The sequence below is a fragment of the Garra rufa genome, chromosome 9 (assembly GCF_049309525.1).
Source record: "Garra rufa chromosome 9, GarRuf1.0, whole genome shotgun sequence".
NCBI lineage: Eukaryota > Metazoa > Chordata > Actinopteri > Cypriniformes > Cyprinidae > Garra > Garra rufa.
Window position 1 is genome coordinate 24,589,040 of NC_133369.1, and position 20,466 is coordinate 24,609,505.

Sequence of the window (20,466 nt, forward strand, 5' to 3'; positions counted from 1 at the left end):
ACCTTGTCATCTACTATAAGAATACCTCAATACAGATTGCATTAATTCCTGTGAGGGAGCACATTTAATTTAACCAGTTGTCATTGACCTGCATGTGAAATTAATGCCTTGCACCGAACCGGAGAAGGACAGATCACAATGTTTCATCAGCGAGATGACGAGGTGGTGTGAGGGAAAGTCAAGATGGCATAGAACATGAACAGGGAGAGAGATACAGGGTGCAAAGAGGGGACACATAAAGGTGCTGATGTGTTCCACAGTCTAAATAGATGGACCTGAGGCTATTTATAAAACCATCTGCAGAAGGGCTCACATAGGCATAGTGAAGGCCAGAGCTGATACAACAGATCTTTAGGATTCATGGAGGGGGTCAGAGGAAGACTGAATGAAGGAATAATCAAAACTAAAATATGCAAGGGAATAACATTAAATGCATGAAATTTAGGTTGCAGACAGTACTAATTGCACATAATTACACAGAATTTAACCATATATGGGCAATATCACACAAGTGGCCGTGCAATATGACTGTATGTTGGCACAACGGTCTAGTGCCTTAGGTAATCACAATGTGCCGATATACAGCCATATCGCATGGCTACGAGTGTGATAATGCGTTTATTCAACAGTTTGACAGCACAAGTGTGCAAATACATAAGAAACAACAATGGAGTGTCTTTAAAAAACCTCTTTTGTGTGAACTACTTTTTTCCACTATGGATTCAAATCTCAGTTCGACAGTTTAAAAACTGAGCCCAAGCCTCTGTTACTAATTCAAAAATGTCACTTTAGAACTAGTAATAAAGGAACATTGAGTTGCTTCACTGAAAGCTTATTGTATTACTGCATTAAAAGCTCACTGAATTATGTGGAGTAGAGTATTATGAGAGCGAGATGGACTGAGCGAGTGTGATTACCTGCATCTGATACAGCATTCATTCTTCAGCTCAATCTCATATTCACAATAAAACATTAGTTTGAATGTCAACTGAAGAAAGCAATATCTTTGTCGTACTATCCTTTCATCTGTTAAGGCGATTTCCGATGACAGCCGCTCAGTGCATTTGTCACTGCTTCTTACAAGGTGTTGTTGACAGTAAAAATAATTTCCTTGTTTACAACCTCATTTTAGTCCTATTTAATATAAAAGTCTTTTTGTTTACTGCAGACTCACTCATATAAACAGTTTCTTGCCGCCATTTAATGGTGGAATAATGTAACTAAAATCAGCATCACAAACACCCACACATGCCAAATACAACCCAGTCTCATATAAAAACGTACCCTGACTACGTTGGTCCAAAGTGCAAAACGTAGAGGGGTTACAATAACGGCCCTTGAATTGTATGACTGTTACGTTTTTTTGCCTATTCTTTTCCTATTGTTTTACGTCCAAGTCACGTGACTTTCAAGATTCCAACCGTGAGAACAAAAAACATGGCGGACATTTCTCTCATTTTTAGTGAAAAACTCAATATTTAGAATTAGTTTCTGCATAATAATAAGTTTTGATTACATTTCTAGCGAGAAATATATATATTATTTTCATAATATTCACTCAGTCAATGTACACAATCACTCGCTTGCTCGTTGTTGTGAAGATTTTTCAGATCTCGCCAGAATAATGTGAAACTGCAACGTTTTGGTTGCTATGGACGCTGCTATCGGTGGATGGATGGATGGATGGTCTCACTCCCAACTCGTCATATATTGACGCTTGATCAGGAACCCTCGGCGTCACTTATTGACGAACAGGGTACCCCTTCAGCGTCACATTTAGACGTGCAGGGATTCCCTATAGAATCTGTACCGGAGCCTGAGGCGTTGAAATTTGACGTGTTAGGTATATTAAGCACGGGTCGTAACCACGATAAATAGGAATAAAAAAAAGAATAAATAAGTTATGGCAGGGCTAGTCAGTTGGCGGCCACAAGGTCATATTTATTTAGCTCGTCAACTGATTTTTATTTTATTTTAAAATAAAATAAATGCTGTCTGATATCAAAGTACTGTCTGTGAAACAGCGTTCAGCGGTGACTTTAACAACGCTCCATAGCGCGAGCAACACCAGTATCCTAAGCACTTTAGGTGGTTTCTAGTTTTTATCGGAGGTTTATTGATATTGATAAGCGTACTGTATGTAATGTGCTGTGATTTTGTTTGGTTAATCAATGATTAATCAGCGCAATGCGATTAATAATAATAATCATTATTATTTAATTATTTGTTTGTTTGTTTATTGGTTGGTTGATTGATTGATTATTTATATTGTATTTTTATTTATTTATTAATAAATCAATCAATCTGTGGAGCTGACGTCATTGTATGGCGCGATCCCAAGATCCATTGCGATTTTCCACTCGGTAAGTAGATGTGAACAATTTCTTACATTTTCGGTACAAAAAGTCAGTTTCAGGTCAAGAAGTTGTGTTTAGAACCTTTAGAAGTGCAAGGTAGTAGTTTCGTGATGCAGTAAATGACAGCAGACATTATAAAAATATAATTAGCTGCACCATATGTGTAGTATGCTAGTAAGTTAGCTAATTAAATTCAAGTTTGTTTATTTTTTTCCACATATAATAATGCAAGGTAATATGATAGGAGATTGCATGATTTTTATTATGTGTTTTCATATTACAGTAGCTTACAACACTTCAGCCAATTATAAATGTTGAGATGAGGAACAGTGTTGCCAGATTGGTTTGTTTTCCAGTAATTGTTAGAAATCCACACAAAATTATATAGTAAAAACACAAATCTTAACAATGGTACACAATACAAATGTATTCATAGCTACGACAATACTGTGGCTTATCACAATTATTTAATATGTCATAATAAAGCAAATTAAGTGTTCCTCTCTAAAGAAGGCTACTTTGTTTCGACATTGTAAACTGTTTTCCATGTCTGTCATTTGGCATAACAGAGTTTTCAAAATTTCACCTGTCCAAGCCCATTTTATCCCATGTAGTACAACTCAAAACCAGTCAAAAACTGCCTAATCTGCCAACACTGATGAAAAAATAACTGGTAAAATTGTAAGAAATTCTGAATTCTGATTTTTTTTCTCTTACCAGGTCCTTCACATTTACCAGCTTCTCACTTCTCCTTTATTTAACACGACCCACACACAGACACACACACACACACACACACACACACACACAAACCAAAGGCACTTTTAAGAGCCACGTCTGTCTTTTTAACTTGTCTGTCTGTAGATTGCTGTCCCTCTCTCTCTCTCTCTCTCTCTCTCTCTCTCTCTCTTTACATCTGTATCTGTCCATTATTCTGTTCCTCTCAATAGGTCTTAGTCTGTCTGTTTTTTTTTGTTTGTTTGTTTTGTTTATTTCTGCTGTATATTATTTTAGTTTTTTTTGTTTAAGTTATGACAAGGCCCAAATTTAGGCCCTGCCCATCTTGCCAGACTCCCAATCAGGCAAGCAGGAAAACCTGCTATGTCTGCTTTGGAAGTCTGTCCAATAAACAAAAATTAAAAGAAAAAGTGGTGTCACTGGACAGCGAGTGGGGGAAATCTGTTATGAAAAGCAGAAATGTTGGCCGCATAATTGATTCTGCCCGTATTGCAGTAAGTAAAAAAAAGCTAATTTTTCATAAGTGTTATTTGAAGTGTAACTGTAAGCACATATTTGTCACATATCATAGACTAGTACCAGTGTGATGTGGCCTTTATATTTAAGGAAGACTCTATCTTTATCTTTAAATTGTGTTAAAGAGAAACAATAAGTTGTGTTCTCTGTCACATAATGACTCAGTCATGTTGGCAATGTTAGAAACTGAAAGAGTACCTCTGGCCTTATCTGAAATTGAACTTTGATCATATAAAATACAAGATGTGGTAATGCTTTTTCTCAAATAATCTTTACAAAACAGATTAAGGCTCATTTTCTAACATTGCACTTCATTAAATGACCTTAAAATAAAATTGCTTTATACAGTACTAATGTATCTAATATTTCAGTGGGTTTAACTAATGTGTAGTAACTGCTTTTGTTCATTTCAGGTGCGGAAACTTGAGGCAGTGGGTTACAAGCCCATTTTATTTATAGGAAAACAAGATAAAAAAAAAATCTAATAAGTGGGTTGCAGACATAATAACCCATCTGCACCCCACTCCTGTCACAAGAAATTTTTTGGAGAAGATGCGAAGGGCTTACGAATTTATCTTGACTAAGGGTAAGAGCAAGATTTTTGTTCAAAAATAATAATTATTATTTAAAATATATGTACAATGACATCCCCATAGCAGAGCAGCACAACAGCCCCAGTCAGGAGCAGTGCAACGGTTCCGTTGTGGAGCAGTCGGAGAGCCTCACCGTGGAGCAGCCGGAGAGCCTCACCGTGGAGCAGCCGGAGAGCCTCACCGTGGAGCAGTCGGACAGTCTCACAAAGGAGTCCGAGACTGTATTTGTACTCGACCTGGTTCCTCTCTCTTTCCCACACTCTCCCACTTCTCTCTCTCCTTCCTCCTCTACTGTTGTTCTTCCTCCATACTCTTCTCCTCCTTCACCTCCACTGCCATGTTCTAAGTCTTTGCGACACAGGAAGAAAAGGACGACACCAGCCCCTTCTGCCACCTCTGTCTCTTCTCTATGTCTTATGACCACTGATCTCTCCCTTCCACAGTCTTGTCCTCCACCTGCTGCTTCTTCCATCTCCCAGTCCTTGAGTCAGGAGGGGCCATATGTGAAGAAGAGAAGAAAAAGTAAGTTTTTTTTTTCAGTGGTAAACCTTAATCCACACTATTAAAGTTGACTTCAGGTAAATTAGATTTATTTGGTTGGTTGTTTTTGTTTTTGGTTGGTTAAGTTGTTTAACTGTGTTTAAGTGGCCAGCATCCAAGGGCTGTGGTTAATGTCAATCACTATTTTGAAGGGGTCATCGGATGCAAAACCAACTTTTTCATGTTGTTTGAACATTAATGTGTGTTGGTAGTTTGTGAACACAACAAGCCTACAATGATGAAAATCCACCCAGTGGTATGTTTAATTTTTAAAAGTAATATCCGACTCCTATCATTTGCGTCTATGTTTGTGCAAATTGTTCCTGTTACAGCTTCACCCACAGCAAATGTAAGTATTATTTGGACCTTGCAGTAAAATGAGTTGACATTTTGCAGAGCTGATTTTGACAAGGTAAAAGGTTTTTTTTTTTTTTTACACTACTATTGAGAATTTTTAATCAAAGTATATTAGAGACTTTTCATTAAGACCCTAAAGAAAAATCATATGAACTTGTGAAAATTGGGCTTGTGATGACCCCCTTAAGCTAGGATGGCTTTTGGAAACCCAGCACAGTATATTTTACTTGATTGACAATAAGCAGGGACAAAGTGGGACCACAGTTCACCTCACAAGTAAAATGATAACTATTAACTGGAGATTCAACTACAAAGCTTGACATTCGTTGCTTAATAAACTTTCCTTGTCTTTTAATCATTCAGGTTGCCGGAAATGTAGTAGGCAGAAGATCTTCCTATTCGATAAAATAACTGGGGAAAGAATGAATGAGGTAAAATGTCTTTTATTAAGCTGCATGTTTGTCTCAGTGACTCTGGCCTTTAAAGATAACAATTCAGTGATTGCTTAAACAGCTAAAATAATTATTACTTTGTGTGTGTGTGTAGGGAAAAGCAGAATTGAAAGTCCACTGGTTGTCTTGCGCTGTGTGGTAAGTTGTGTTTTATTAACTATTTAATTTCATTGCAATGCTAAGTAGTCTATTCCATGACCAATATGATGTTAGCAATGCTCAAATGGTCTCTTGAAAGCAGTGTTCTGCTTACTTGTTTACCCTAGTGAAAAAAAATATGCTAAGTATACTTGCAGCCATACTAATTGTCAGTATACCTTTAGTGTATTAATGATTAGTTAATTTGAAGTGTGCTATTTTCGACATACTAATTTTGTGCTAAATATATTTTAATTGTAATTAAGTTGTAGTAAAGCATAACTTTAAGTGTATTTAGTGTACTTTTATGTGCTAAATTGAGACAACTTTAAGTATAATTAGTACACTTTAAGTATATGCCTGTGTAAGATAATTGCATGCTTGAAACCATAAATATATTATTTTTAAGGAAATATACTAAATTACAATTATTATTATTGACTTATTTTTACAATAATAATACTTATTAATAATAATAATTAAGTAAAAGCATTGTGGTAATATACTTTTTTATATTTAAAATTAGTACACTTTTTGCTAGTATATTTGCAATGTACTGTTGCAACTAGAAATACAATACAAATACACAAAATGTACTTTTTTCACAAGGGTATGGGTGATTTCGGTGCTTTAATTCTGCGTAAACTAAAAGATTAATAAAGTAAAACCCTCAGACATGGACGAGCTCTTCTTAACGCCATCTCTCCTTTATTTATTTTCCCCCCAACTCCTTGAATGTTCAAATATAACATCAAATATAACATCAGCATTTATTTTCCAACATAAATTATGTAATTAGATAACTCTGTTAAACTCAATTTAATTCTCAGAACAACATGGAAGTTCATTTTATTGATGTCTGTGGCAAGAGAAAGCTCCCTAGTCATGTAATTGATCCTGGCAGGAAATCATCCTCTGAGGTAGTCTGTAAAAAAACTGATACAAGGTTTTGCTAGGACATGGGCAATGGTCAGTTGTCTGGAATAAAAACTAAAGTGTGACTAAATATCAAGTTCTTTAAAGAATATTCCATTATTTTGGATACAGATAGGAGAAAGATCTACCTCCTTGTGTCAATTTAGATATCTAGTTATTAAAAAGAGCCGAGAATTTATGAATTAGAAGTGGACACAATGGATTGTGGAAGCTGGACAATTCAGTGCTTTCTAATTCATACAATTTTAAAAATAGTTGACAGTCAGCCAGTGTATTAAAAATAAAATGGAGCTAGCTGATGTGATAACATTTTTAATTTCTAGTCAAGTACTCAAGCTGCTACTATACATACACAACTAGCTAAAGCCTATTTATTGAGCAGGACATTGACCATGGACATTACCAGTAATGTTTTACAGTAGACGTGACCTTAGTGAAAAATAAATATGCTAAAATATATTTGCAATATATTTATTTACATGCTAAGTATACTACAAATAAATTTACTTATTATTTACTTAATAAAATATACTCTGTAATTGTACTTTTAGTATACCAACCTGGTATATTTGAAGCCTATTAAATTGGAACAATTTAATGCTTAATACTTAATGCAGAAGTAGTACTGAAGTCCAACTAAAGATATACTTGGATATATTTGACTGTGCTAAAGTGCAACTATTGCAAGTAAATGTTGTGTACACTTTAATCATTATCATACAATTCTCATCAATAGTGACATTAAACATTAAATTTTTGATTAATATTAAGAAATGTGCTTTGTCCACAAGTAGTATTCCATGTAAAATGTAATTATTTTTTTATATCAGTAAGTTTTGAGCGATATGTCAGTAAATATGTTAATAGATTTGAACTATACTTAGTGTAAAATAAATGCATTTTAAGTCTATTACTTTTTTAATAGGGGAATCATGCATGCATAAAATAATTTGTCAGCATCTGAAACACTAAACTTGGATGGAGAATGCTGTTCTACATGTGATTTGCATCATATTTTTGAGCAATGAAGATGGAAACAGTGACAGTAGTGGTGATAAAATGCATTAGGAAGATTAGGGAAGTGAGAAAATAAGAGCAGTACTGAATATGAAGAAGAGGAGAACAATGATGAATGGCAGTGGAAGCAAGATGCAGTCACTCCTGATCCCTGAGTCTGTAGAACTGCCAGGTCTACTTGTAATAAAACATGAAAACATGCTGAAATTTTAAAACGTAGTCAGCATTCTGCAAGTCAAAGCCCTTTCTAGCTAATCCACCAGTGTCAATGATCTTGATTTTTGTCCTGTCTTCTAATGATATATGTGCACTTTTGATATTTTACAGTGGCAAAACTTGGGATGACACATGGGAGCCTGCCAGGGAGTTCCAACATTTTTTGACCGAGACTCCACACCCCAACCAGCTTTGAGAACTTCAACTGTTTTGTCGTTGTTGTTCTTGTTTTGTTTTGCTTGCTGTTCTCCATTAAAGTTGTTTGCACAGTGCATACTCTCTTCTAGTATTTTTTAAAAAGTTGTTGTTTTAAACATCTTTTGCATTTGTTGTGAACGGCGTTACAGCCAGGTAGTGTAACGTGGAGAGGACATGCTACAAATATGTTGTTTCTACATTATTTTAAAGACATTATTTTTAAAGATTTGTGCAGTGCAGTTTTGGTATAGGTAAGTTTACATGAACTGTCTGTTATGCCAAGCATGAAAAAATACAACATAAATGTAGTAATATATTTAGTGTTACATATTTCCCATTTACATATTTATTTTCGTGTAGCCTAAAATAGAATAAGTTTATTATTAAGAATGCTTTTTTAAATTGTTATATTTCAGTAAAACTGATTGCCCTTATTTTCATACAATTTTATACTGAACTGTTATTTTTTTATATTTAATTTCAAGTATCTAGCTGAGAGAGGATACTGTACAAAGCACTACATTTAGATTTTGACCTATTGATACATTTTCGGGAAATAAGTACATCTGTGTGGATGTGTTTGTTTGTGTGTGTGTGTGTGTGTGTGTGTGTGTGTGTGTGTGTATATATATATATACTGCTAAAAAAAAATAAAGGGAACACAATTTAACTCAAAGAGTTCCTTTTATTTTTTTGAGCAGTATATATATATATATATATATATATATATATATATATTGACTACATATTGATATATATATTCACTGTTGTGTACTGTATGAGGAATAAATACTAAACCATTTCAAAACGTCTAATTTCTGCTTATATATATATATATATATATATATATATATATATATATATATATATATATATTCATACAGTATACAGCTGTCAAAATTAGTTACCCTCTGGTTCATACCATGGAAATAGACCCTTGCTTTGGGAAAAAGATTCACTTAACTAATCAATAATCTAATCTACATCAGGTAACACACAGATAGGAATCAATAACTGAAATTTTATTTTTAATGAGAAGAAATAAATATTTTACTGCCCTTCTGTTATATGGTTATAACCACTGATCTATATAATGATCTCTATTATAGATCAGTGGTTATAACCCACCTTCAGCCGGAAGATCCTGTAATTACCATATTTGGAAGTAAGTGTGACGTGGATTTTGACAAGCTATGGCTGGACTAACTTTTAAGCCAAAATACAAGGTGCTTCATTTTGTAAACTACGTTTTACTGTCATTATGACTTAAGTAATACTGTCACTGAACAATGAGGCATTGCTGTGTTGCAAGAAATTACCCATTTACCGAGATCCTAACCCTAACCCTACAGCGTAAGTACAAACTTTAATGAACTACAATATACAGCGCCATGTTTTCCCGTCCCATCGATAGAGTGTAAAAGGCTTATGGGTAATGTAGTTTAAAAATCTTTTAGTAATTAAATTAAGTAAATACTATATTCAATGAATAAAGTTATATCTAAATATGTTTATTGTGCAAGCTTTTATGATATATTTGACAGCCAAGTTGAAATTTGGTATTTTACTAAGAACACTTTTTAAAACGCTTTTTTACAAACTTTCTGTATATGTGAAAAAACTGTTTCCAACATTATATATTAAACACAGCATAATTAGCTGTCCTGCTGATTTTCTCTTTGATATGTTAATCGGACTTTAAGTTACATCCATTTGAAATGTGCAGTTTTGTTACTCTACCAGGAGGCTCTACTGGTCCCCTGTGGGTGGAAGGGCAATAAAACCTGTACAGATGTACTCCCTTTACCATGGACAACAAACTGTGTTGTCACATTTATGCCTAAACATTTTTTTATTTCTGCCCCTTTCTATATTTACAACATGCTTGTGTTAGGTTTTGATGGTACTGTGAGACTCTGAAGACAGAATACAGAAATACAGTAAAAATTTACACAAATATTTTAAAGTAACATGTCTAGGCAACATGTTTATTATTTCTGTATATCTTTCATTCTTTCTTTCTTTTCTTTTTTCCTTTAGCAAAATGATTTTGGATGAACTTGCATTTAATGTTGGGAAATAATGATTCCTCCTTGTCATAATGGTTTTCTTTGTCTTGCTTGTCGATGTCCCTATAATCTGCTTATTCCATAAACAAGTTTCAATTGTTGTACAGCACCCTACACTAGGACACAGGCATATGTGGGCATAGTTGTTTTGTCTCAGCCCAGGGCTAAAGACCTAAAATTCCATTTTCCCCTGTGAATCATATTTACTTTCCAGCGATATCGTATACTATTTGAACTGAACTGTATGATGATATCACTGAATTCATTGATGAACTGTCTTTAACTGGAAATTGATTGTTTACAATAATGCGTTACTTACACACTATTGTCCTGTTTGAATACTGTGCAGTTTCTTTGACACAATCTGTATTGTTAAAAGCACTATATAAATAAAGGTGACTTGACTTCATTATTACTCATAAAACTCATGATTATTTAGTCTTGTAGTTGATTAAGGTGGAGCTCATTCTGAACTATTTTGTGGATATCTACTGTATCTAATGATTATTTTCAATATGAGTTAGTCTGCTAATTATTTTCTTCACTGCTCAACTGATTTGGTTTGTAAGTATTATGAAAATAGTGGGAATTACACATTACCCAAAAAGAATACCATTACACATCCTGTGAACAGTTCAAAGCTCAACGTGGTTAAACATGTCAAGCAACTAAAAATTTAAAAAATGCAATTTTCTAAGCTGGAATTATGTACTGTTTTTACATTAAAATGATCAACAAACGTGATCAACTTATGATCAACAAATTAGTTGCCAAATATTTTTTTTGCCAATTGACTACTTGTTTCGGCTGTACTTATACTGTAAGTATGAACTACTGAGTAGTTTTATTTATGCCAAAATGTAATATTTTATAAGCTCTTCATGTGCTGTCAAGTTCAGTAAAACGTTTTTTTTTCTTTTAACTGCAGCCTAGTACAACTAAAAAGTGGCATGAAAATAAACAAATCATCGAGAGAGCAAGTACCTCAAATCTATACTTTACAATACTTAGTAATATAGCTTACTATACAATAGAGTACTAAGCCTTACAATAATGCACTTAATTTCCACCACTGACCAGTTGTACAGGCATACATTTCCATGTATGTAATAAAAAAAAGAGAATACACTTTATAAGGTGATGAAAAGCATATTTTATTACACTCGTTAGATTCAGGGTTTAAGGTCTAGGCCACTGTCAAGAAAAAAAAAGGGGGGGGGGGGGGGGGGGACAGTTTTGTTTTTTGTTGATTACAGTTCGTCACCAGAAATTTCGAAGTCACTGGCATAGTCATCAGTTGACGATTTGCTTAAGAAGTTCTCTGCTCCAGACAAAACTTGCAGGTAACAGTCTGTTGCTTGCACCCGCATCTCTCTGATTTTACGCAGCTTTCTGTGGATGATGCTCTGCAGACCTTTCAAACCCTCTTCACTTAGGCCACATTGCGAATCTTGAAAGAAAAATATAACAAAATAACATTAAGAAATTTTTGAAAACAGTCATCATTGTTGTGTATGTTTATTAGGGCTGCCGCCTAATAGTGACGCAAAAATGTTAGTCTGTTAGAAAAGTCATAGTTGGACTAAATTGGATTGGCTGTGTAGTTGCAGAAAAAAGTGACACTCATGGACAGATCTAATGGATGACACGGTTGGTCCCAGTAATTATTAGATAGTAATTACATATGTGGGGCAGGAAATTCAAAATTGCTAAACTGAAAGTACAAGATTGCCAACTTTCAGCTACCAATTGGAGATAGATTTGGGCAAAGTGTAATGATGGCTAATACAGCTACAGCCACTTACGGTACAATAAAATATGTTTTCATTACTAGGCTACTCCACCTGGGACTGGATCTTACAATTTTCCAGGACAATATTTGGTCGGGGGCAACCCTATGCTTATGCTTATGTTTGTGCCATATATTACAAATACATACTTTTCAGTGTCTCGCAGGCAAACAAGCAGGACAGTTCTCTGAGGGTCTCAGCACGAGTTGGAAGATATTTCCACTGGTGGTCCATCTCTGCAAGAATCTTCTGCTCCTCCTGAAGTCGCCTTACTGACATGATGATGTCGAATGCCTTTCTTTTTGTCCTTAGGTTGACAGAGTCTAGAATGCATGAGAAAAACGCATGTCATATGGGGATGCAAACTGACATTGAAGGCATTGTGGGTAATGTGTGTAAGTGTAAAAATGTGTATGTATACGAATTGTGTACATACCACTGTGTGGCAGCTGCCATGGCCAAGCTGTCTCACCAGACAAAATGGTTTCTAAGCACAGAGTGTCTGTGTTTGGAACCATTCTGTTGTATTTCTCTACAACTGATGTCAGAATCCCCTTCTCCTCCTTGATCTTGTGGCGGATCCTGGCACGACCTTTGTTGCCATCTGTATCTTTATAGAAATGCTGGGAACGCCTCTTGATACTTGCCACCAGCACCTCAATTCGGCTGGCCAAGGCATCAACATCATCTGGGGTTTTTGTTGTTGCTGAGAAAAAATATATGGGACAAAATTACAATAACAGTAACAATTACAATTATTCAGGACTAAACCTATTACTAGAAATATATAAATACTGGCCATTTCCTCACCGTCTGCCCACTCCTTTACATCATTGACCCAATCTTTCCAATTGGCTCTCTATCACTGCCATCACTAAGTTTTGAACTGGCTTTGTAGAGCTTTTGTGGTCTGCAATGACAAATAATCACAGCTAGTATAAAACCAAGAACCAAATGTTTAATGCACAGCTTCAAACACTAAAAACATACATTACTGAACATCTAAAACAAATTCCACTGATGTCATTACCTTCTGATATCGACGGGTCAGTGCAGTGGCCAAATTGTCAAACTTTTGCTGATTCCAGCGCATGGCCATGAGAGTCAGCATGTCTGTGCGTCCTGGAAACACAGAAAATATCATATTACTATATTCCCCCTACTTATTATGTAATGATGTAACTAGTGAAGTACTGTATGTGGTCATTTTACCTGCTTTAAACATGTGTTTTGTGGTCACTGCAATCCTAGAGAGAAAAGCATTGCAGTTGCACTGTTCCACCTCCTCCCCTAGTGTTAAACCAGCCCCATCCTGATACGCCCCACTCCATTTCACCTAATTAGTAGTAATAAAAAAAATTATGTAAATAATGCTGAGAAAGTTTTTACATTCATTTGCAGATGCCCAGTTTTGATAATCACATAGCAAAGTTCACCTACCTCGCATTTAAAATCATGGGCTTTGGCATGGAATACTGAAAGGAAGGGCTTCATGTTAAGAAGGTGCTGGAGCTCTGGGCAGCTTTTTGCAACTCTTTGGAGGTAGGGCCAATATTTGCAGGTCATATCCATACAAAAAAAAGTGATATGTCTACTGGCCAGCTTTTCTTGTAGGTACAGGGGATATGCAAAAATTTTCAAAAACAGAGCAGCACTCCATGCCGACACACAGCAAGCTCCAGTCCCTCCTCATCTACCTTGCTGGCAGATCTTTAGGACGTCTCTCTGGCTGCTGACCACACCCCTCCACAAACACCTCTTCCACCTCTACCTATAATATGGAAAATGGTTGAAGAAAAATAAGACTCTTCTAAACAAACTCTTGAGTAGGAGATAAATGCATTTTTGTATGTAGTCTTATCATCTACGATTTTACATATTTGGATGTCTTGTGAATATAGTCCACAAATCTTGTCACATCTTCATCCTTAGCTATAAAGACGTCTTCAAAGATGGCCTGTTCCTTAGATCTAAAAAAAACAAACAAAAAAAAAACAACAATACTTATAATCTGTTGTAGCTGTAATATAATTTTACTTGGTGCACATTAAAGAGCTATTTTTTCTTATTAATATTGTTTCAACAGTGTGACATTATACACAGTTTGGAGTACCTAGCTGCATTCTTGAAACGGTAATGCTTGCGGTTTCCATCTACTGAAACTGCCAGCATATCTGGGGTGCACGCAGGACAGATGAAGGGCTCTTCCTTGCAGATTTTGTCCACCTCATATTGCACAGCCTCCCACTCAAAAAAACTTCTGAAAACTGTCTGTGAAGATCTTGCCAGTCTATTAGAAGTAAGGAAAACAACGGCTAATAATGTACAACAAATACATTAGCATCAAACAGCTTTTCAACCCACAATACAAGAGTAAACAACACTATAGGATAAATAAATTCAATACTCACACGACCAAAGCGGACAGTTCGCTGATCCAGCATTCTTAAAAATGCTTGACAGGACAGTCCTGGTGCTGCCATCTTCATTTCTTCAAATGAAAAAAAGACATCTGTGGCATAAATTGTGGAAAAGTGAAGGGTCGCAGGCCAGTAATCGCTTCGATTTAGGTCGACCACTCCAGCAGCCCAAGTGGCTTGGCATGCCTCGCAACTCAACTCAGGCATGCTTAGATCATATCGTCCTGGAAAAATCAAAAACAAATCCACTTTAATGTAAACCTTATGTGATTAATCAGGGTTTGGATTCTTAAAATATTTTTTACATAATTTCATTTACTTTTTGAACATTACTCAAAAGTGTGTATATTTTACAAACAGACCTGTGCTCCCCTATGAGAGAAGAGCATGTGTAGATGTTTATGAAAGTGAAAGTCATGACATATTGTCAAGTATGGTGACCCACACTCGAAATTGGTCCTCTGCATTTAACCCATCCAAGTGCACACACACAGCAGTGAGAAGTGAACAAAGACACACACACACACACACACACACACACACACACACACACACACACACACACACACACACACACACACACACACACACAAACACACAAACACTGTGAACACACACCAGAACAGTGGGCAGCCATTGCTCCAGCGCCCAGAGAGCAATTTGGGGTTCGGTGCCTTGCTTAAGGGCACCTCAGTCATGGTATTGAAGGTGGAAAGAGCACTGTTCATTCACAATCCCCACCTTTAATTCCTGCCGGTGCGGTTTTTTCGGGTTACAAGCCCAACTCTTTTACCATATAATAACACTTATCTTTACACCCTTACCATTCATTGTGATCACAGCTACATTCTTCCCTGGGCTGACCCTCAATGACTCAACAACTGCAAATATTGTCAGAAATCTCCACAGGTACAAGCCGTACTGGAAAAGATCAAACATGTGAATTAAGATCATTTGTATTGACTGAGTAATACATTGTAATGCTTCAATGGTAATGAAGAACATTGCTGAAAAAGTATGCAAGAGTTGCTCAAAAAGCTGACTGACACGGAATGTCCTCATAAATTCAATATCAAACAATACGAAACAAAAAGGCATTATTTAAATAGTTAAGCTTATGAGGCCTAACGATTCTCAGAATGATATTTATGTTGTACAGTCATAAACCAGGACTTACCACAATGGGAAAGAGCCTTATCTACAACAAAAGTTGTTGGAGGCAATGGCTGGTAGAATCCAGCAGTCATGGCATCTCGGTTATGGAGAACATGCCTGGTGTGCATGCTGACATCACAATCAGCACAGAAGAAGGGGCGTGGTCGACAGTCACGACAACGGACAGCAGCTGGATTGCTCCCACACTGTTGGCAGATGTGTGTTGCCACATTTTCTTGTGCCACAGCTGTGTTCACCAGACAGGGTCTCTCTGCCCTCCACCTCTCTGCAAAGAGACTTTGTCGTATGCTCCAGTTTGAGGAAGCTAGGAGAGGATCTCTTGAGTTTCCAAGAGGTGATGCCTCATCATTTGAGGTATCGCTCAGTGAGTGCTGGAGATCTTGCAGAAAACACTCTGTTAAAATAGTATGGAATATTTAAAAACAACACTTATATATTAAAGTGTACTGCTTGGAGTGCCTTTGGATTTTGAAAATGTAATTTACACAAAAAAAGTACACACCAACAGTCTCTGGAGCAAAGGTCACCTCACAGTTAGTGTCAGGAGCATTGATGGGACGATCAGTTTTCCGAACGTGATCAGCTGTACCAGATAAAAACAACAAAAAACAACATTTATAACATTTTCAACTTGTCCCAAGGTTAGTAGCACAAATTTACCTCCCTTATTATGAAATGGCATAAGCTCACTGTTTAACGTTTAGCTAGAGAAAAGGACTAGCAGACATTTATTTCCCAAACCCACATGTGGACAGTTCAATTACTTGCAGTTATCTGTCTATAAGTTGTCATATAGATGATAAAAGCAAATAAGACTGCTTGCTGTAAAAGCAGATCATTTAAAAAGAAACAAGCTGGTTGGCCACTGACAAGACACTCAGAACAAACTGCTTCAAACAAAGACCAATAATTTAGTGTAGTTTATACTGCTTTACACAAACACTGTATGTAATCAATTTATTTTCATGTCAAAAATCAAGTGAGCAGTTCTGGTTTGATTGTTTCTCTGACCTATTACGAGTTTGATACATTCATAAGTGCCTAAACAATGTAGATATTTAATATATTGAATCTACAATTATACTGACCTTTATTTGACTGATTCCTGCTTGACCTTGGTCTTGCATAGACAATGGTTCCATCAATGTCTCTTTTTCTCCAATGCACCCTTGGTTCAGGTGTCTTTACTGGTGCTGCTTCCTCCTGTTTCTGCAGCTCACCAAGCAAGTCATCAAGACTCTGGAGCTCATCGCTGAGTTCATGATGATCTACCAGGTTATCCAGCTTCATAAACTGTTCTTGGAGTTCTGAATCACTCATGGTGATGGGCAGAAACACAAACAGACAGACAGAAAGACTCACAACAAAGATGGACAGATATGACAACTACAGATGTAAACAGACAGAGAGAGAGAAAGAGTGAGTGAGCTACAGAGAGACAACTACAGGTTAACAAAATGGACGTGGCTCTTAAAAGAGCCTTTGGTTTGTGTGTGTGTGTGTGTGTGTGTGTGTGTGTGTGTGTGTGTGTGTGTCTGTCTGTGTGTGTGTCTGTGTGTGGGTCGTGTTAAATAAAGGAGAAGTGAGAAGCTGGTAAATGTGAAGGACCTGGTAAGAATCAGAATTCAGAATTTCTAACAATTTTACCAGTTATTTTTTCATCAGTGTTGGCAGATTAGGCAGTTTTTGACTGGTTTTGAGTTGTACTACATGGGATAAAATGGGCTTGGACAGGTGAAATTTTGATAACTCTGTTATGCCAAATGACAGACATGGAAAACAGTTTACAATGTCGAAACAAAGTAGCCTTCTTTAGAGAAGAACACTTAATTTGCTTAATTATGACATATTAAATAATTGTGGTAAGCCACAGTATTGTCGTAGCTATGAATACATTTGTATTGTGTACCATTGTTAAGATTTGTGTTTTTACTATATAATTTTGTGTGGATTTCTAACAATTACTGGAAAACAAACCAATCTGGCAACACTGTTCCTCATCTTAACATTTATAATTGGCTGAAGTGTTGTGAGCTACTGTAATATGAAAACACATAATAAAAATCATGCAATCTCCTATCATATTACCTCGCATTATTATATGTGGAAAAAAATAAACAAACTTGAATTTAATTAGCTAACTTACTAGCATACTACACATATGGTGCAGCTAATTATATTTTTATAATGTCTGCTGTCATTTACTGCATCACGAAACTACTACCTTGCACTTCTAAAGGTTCTAAACACAACTTCTTGACCTGAAAACGACTTTTTGTACCGAAAATGTAAGAAATTGTTCACATCTATATGAATTAACTGTTCTGCTTACCGAGTGGAAAATCGCAATGGATCTTGGGATCGCGCCATACAATGACGTCAGCTCCACAGATTGATTTATTTATTAATAAATAAATAAAAATACAATATAAATAATCAATAAATCAACCAACCAATAAACAAACAAACAAATAATTAAATAATAATGATTATTATTATTAATCGCACTGCGCTGATTAATCATTGATTAACCAAACAAAATCACAGCACATTACATACAGTACGCTTATCAATATCAATAAACCTCCGATAAAAACTAGAAAACACCTAAAGTGCTTAGGATACTGGTGTTGCTCGCGCTATGGAGCGTTGTTAAAGTCACCGCTGAACACGTCAAATTTCAACGCCTCACAGGCTCCAATACAGATTCTATAGGGAATCCCTGCACGTCTAAATGTGACGCTGAAGGGGTACCCTGTTCGTCAAAAAGTGACGCCGAGGGTTCCTGACCAAGCGTCAATATATGACGAGTTGGGAGTGAGACCATCCATCCATCCATCCACCGATAGCAGCGTCCATAGCAACCAAAACGTTGCAGTTTCACATTATTCTGGCGAGATCTGAAAAATCTTCACAACAACGAGCAAGCGAGTGATTGTGTACATTGACTGAGTGAATATTATGAAACTAATATATATATTTCTCGCTAGAAATGTAATCAAAACTTATTTTTATGCAGAAACTAGTTCTAAATATTGAGTTTTTCACTAAAAATGAGAGAAATGTCCGCCATGTTTTTTGTTCTCACGGTCGGAATCTTGAAAGTCACGTGACTTGTACGTAAAACAATAGGAAAAGAATAGGCAAAAAAAAAAACGTAACAGTCATACAATTCAAGGGCCGTTATTGTAACCCCTCTACGTTTTGCACTTTGGACCAACGTAGTCAGGGTACGTTTTTATATGAGACTGGGTTGGCCAAATACTATTATTAAATACTACTATTATTTATATAAAATGTTTTATTTATTAAAAAATAATTATAATAGTTTTTTTAATAAACATCAGCCATCATAAAAGTTGCTAGGCGATTCAGTCAAAAGTACAAAGGCAAGATTAAATTTACATCAAATATAATGTGATGAGACTTTCCCTCAGCCAAATCTGTTTGCTCTGGAACAAATAATAGATTAATGAGACCAAAGACTGCCCATTAGATTTACCCAAAATTAATTATATCTCACATTTAATCACTATAGAGACGTCAGAGCCAGTGGCAAATTCCAAAAGAACTGGCCGAGGTAAGGCTGCTCTTGGTGGGTTCATGAGCATTGAAGGTGAAAGAACTGTTGTATAACATAGACATAAAAATTGACAAGTTAATTCCATCAATATTATATCAATGAAAAATGTCAAATTCAAATCAATGTTATAAACAAAGTCAAAAGTAATCTAAAAGTAACCAAAACTAATCAGATTATACCTAAAACATGTAATGTGATAGATTATATTACTAACTACAATTTTCAACATGTATTTTGTAACAGACTGCAATATCTAAGTAATCCACCCAGCACTGGTTATGGAAAACTCATGGTGGTCTTGACGGTGCGACAGTGTGGACAGCTGGAAAGTTGGAGACGGCTACACATATCTAAACTGATCCAGTCAATCCCAGAACAACACTAACCTGACACCCGTCCCATTGTACCTGTGTTTGCTTAACATTGCACTGCTCTCGTCCTATTTAGAGCAGAGTGGAGCTGTATTTCAACTAGCCTGCCAATATATCTGCTCTGTTCAAATTATCTGAAGTGTTATAATGCATGAGGTTTGTATAGTTCAGCAACAAATTCTGCATATGCACACGTGGAAGTGCAACTTGAGAAGTGCACATTATAATATTACAACAGACTGACGAAACTAAATGAGTCTCCAAAACAAACAAGTTTATTTAAACATGTATAAACAGGTATGCATTGCTATGTACATTAAAACAACTGGTTTGAGGTAGAGACAGTGTTTATGTATTCCACCCACATCTGATTAATCTACACCTCCTTAGTACCTATTTGCCTCTCTACGAGTTGAGTGAATACTTATATGTTGCACCTGAGAAGAACTCTGTTGTGATTGCACTCATTGCAGCTTTGTTGGTTTTAGTGTTACCAGCTCAATATGAGAAACACAGAATTATTGTGGAAGTATTTGAACACTAAACCATTATTGTATGAAAAAGTGTCTACTTAACCATGTCCAGATACAAAAAAACTTTGCCAATAAAATAATACATGTGTATTGAGCAGGGGCTTCGCTGCGTCGTTCTGGGCCCTGTGCACTGACTCAGCTAAGGGGCCCCCGCTGTACTACGTTCCAGGGGGGGGTTGATCCTCGGGGGCCCTCCCCACACTTGGGGCCCTGGTAATTTAGTCCCCCTTTTCCCCCAACTACGACGCCCCTGGTATTGAGCACCAAATCATTATTAGAATGATTTTTAAAGGATCATGTGACAATGAAGTCTGGAGTAATGATGCTGGAAATCAAGCTTTTATCTATTATATCAAACTTTTAAACGGTAGTGTATTTATATAATCGTAAATGTGATTTCAAAACACATAATTATAATATAATTATTATAATTGTAATATAATTTTTCAGTTAAAGGCACAGTATG

The 20,466-nt window shown here is 36.1% G+C and overlaps 2 long non-coding RNA genes across 2 annotated transcripts; one reads left to right on the forward strand and one right to left on the reverse strand.

Moving 5' to 3' along the window:
• The first annotated feature begins 5,428 nt into the window (after nt 1–5,428).
• On the forward strand, nt 5,429–8,132 carry LOC141342535 (uncharacterized). The gene is made up of 3 exons (XR_012356689.1): nt 5,429–5,532; nt 5,648–5,691; nt 7,972–8,132. It is a non-coding gene; the product is annotated as an uncharacterized lncRNA (long non-coding RNA).
• Nucleotides 8,133–12,947: 4,815 nt separating this feature from the next.
• LOC141342414 (uncharacterized) lies at nt 12,948–13,493 on the reverse strand. The gene is made up of 3 exons (XR_012356687.1): nt 13,358–13,493; nt 13,130–13,253; nt 12,948–13,039 (listed from the first exon to the last, which is right to left on the reverse strand). It is a non-coding gene; the product is annotated as an uncharacterized lncRNA (long non-coding RNA).
• Nucleotides 13,494–20,466: the final 6,973 nt, after the last annotated feature.